Source organism: Apium graveolens, chromosome 7 (assembly GCF_009905375.1).
Source record: "Apium graveolens cultivar Ventura chromosome 7, ASM990537v1, whole genome shotgun sequence".
NCBI lineage: Eukaryota > Viridiplantae > Streptophyta > Magnoliopsida > Apiales > Apiaceae > Apium > Apium graveolens.
Window position 1 is genome coordinate 66,908,861 of NC_133653.1, and position 2,716 is coordinate 66,911,576.

Consider the following 2,716-nt stretch of genomic DNA (forward strand, 5'->3'; position numbering starts at 1 on the left):
CCCGAGTATATTATATATATATATTTATAATATATTGATATAGTTTTCAAAACTATTAATCAAATAAGGTTTATTCGATAACTTTATTTTAATTAATGAATATTATTTTGAATATTCATTCGAGGACTTATGACTCCGTTTATTTTATTAAATGAATATTATTGTGAATATTCATTCGAGGACTTAAGACTCCGTTTATTTTATTTAATGAATATTATTTTGAATATTCATTCGAGGGCTTATGACTCCGCTTCTTTTATTAAATAATATTCTTTATTTTATTAAAGAATAATATTTCGATAATCAAACTTACTTTCGATTATTCAAATAAAGATCGTACTTTCGTATAGGTATATCTTTGGTTATTTATTATTCATTTCAAGTATGAGTTTTAAAACTTCTACTTCAATTATTTTTATAAAGATTATCCTTATGGAAATATTATTTAATTAATAATATTCAGATATTTTCTCATATATCGGGACTGATTTATTTCATTAAATCAGCATTACTCTAAACATTCTTTAAAATGTTTTCGAGTCTTCAAAACGATTTTTAAAAGTTAGAGCGGATCCCAAAACTCATTTTCAAATTTAAGATCTTCCTTTCGAAGGGGATTTAAATAATCGCTTAAAACCTGAGGGATCTGGCTTCATGGTGTATTTTATATTCGCAACAAGGTTGCTGTTTTGAGATAACATTTTGATTACTTGCCCAACGTTCGGGAAGTAAGTCCATCTATTTGAGTCGGCATAAGCAACATGGGCTCAGTGGGCGTCTTTGAAAGTGTAAGTGGCTCAGTGGGAGTCCATCAATGCGAAAGTGGCTGAGTGGCAGTCCAGCATAAAGCCCTAATGTGGCCAGGGTGATGACCAGTGGGGGATTCATCCATCTACTAGTAGAAAAGGTGACTTAATTGGTATCTTTGCCTGATCAGCAAGATATCAGGTTTATGCCAAAATTCTGTTTTTCCAAATTTATTGGATATTGCAACTCTGTTTATAATTTTCATAACTGAGGTTTTCAAGGAGTGTAAGAAATGTATATATATAGGTGTATATATATTGGGACTTAATGAAGTATCTCGTAAGTTCATTATTTATAATGATATTTCAATGATTGAATCTATCCAAGTCTTTTCTTGTAGTCTCATCTATGTGATGAACTTTTGAAACTGATTATACCTTGAACGGTGGTAGTTCAAGTAGTATTCGGAAAAGATATAAGTATATTGGAGTATCTTGTAACTTCATCTTTACAACTTATATCTGGTTAATGATTATCTTATGCATGACAAAGATTTTCACAAAAACGTTGAGACAAGGTTAGATATATGAGATCACCTTGCAACGATATTTTTATACAGTTATAAGCTGGAACTCTGTGTATATTATAAATGTCAGAGGATTTCAAAGATTGTGAATAGTATATATGTATATATATAATGAATATTTTACGACTTGGTCGCGTTAAGATATCAACTTGGTTCATTTCTTCTTGACCAGGACTTTCATGAGTACTATGAGAATACTCATATATTGTTAATTATTATACACATTATTTCGGTGGGCTTGTTGCTCACCCTTGCTTTCTTCTTTCATCACACAACAATAGATAGACAAGATGAACAGGACCAAGCTCCCAATTTGTCGATTCGAATTCATTAGTGTTTATCAAAACAACTCAAGCTTATCAGAAAACCACAATTTTATTCTCAAGAATCATCAAAAGATAGATGTTAATAATGTGATGTAGAGATTAACAGGCTACAATTAAGAACAAGAACATTCACACACAACTAAAGATCATAGATTAGGTCTTGTAAGCAAAATAAACAAATTTTCATTAATAATTCAAGAGAGTACATTTCATGAAATTTTTGATTACATGGATACATGATTACAAGAAAATCCTAGTCTAACTAGATGAACATGATGATTTTTATTAGTTCCTCATACTCTCCAGGAAAAGCACAGCAAGACGGATGATTTGTTCTTGCTGACGAAGAACTTCTCGTCTTTCTTCCTCCAAACGATCAAGATGGAGACGATAATCCATCTCAAAGAACAGGAGATCTGTCAGAATCTCCTGTGGAACCAAGTTCCACACTTCATTAGTAATGGTAGTGATGTGCCATTCCTGCTGCCAATCTTTACAACTAAACTCCACATTGAAGTTTTCATAGTTTAAGAACATGTTGCAGAGAACCATTTTTGTGATAGAGAAGAAGAAATATGAGAAATAAAAGTGAAAATAGTGTTTTGTGTATAGGAAGAGATGATTTGACTCAATGAGAATGATGGTTTAAATAACTGAGAGAGAAGGGAATATTAAAGGACTAGGAGACTGATCAATTATTAAGTGTAGAGTTAACTTAATGATTTAACCAAAAGATATCTTATTAAGGTGCGTCTCCCTAGACTGATTTGTAATGATGACAATGATATATATTCAAACATACACATTTAGCAAATAAATTCACTTAATTTATCATGCATATAATAAATTACATCAAAAATTCCCAGTTTAATATCTTAAACAGAATTTAGGACATATCAGGATTTGATCAAAATACATAAGGATTTGATCAAATATAAATATAAAATAATTTATTTGTCCCAACTAACCATACTAAGTTCATTGACAAGCTTTGTAAATGTTGCTTCAAGTAATGGCTTCGTGGAGATATCAGTCAGCTGCTGATCATTAGGAACAA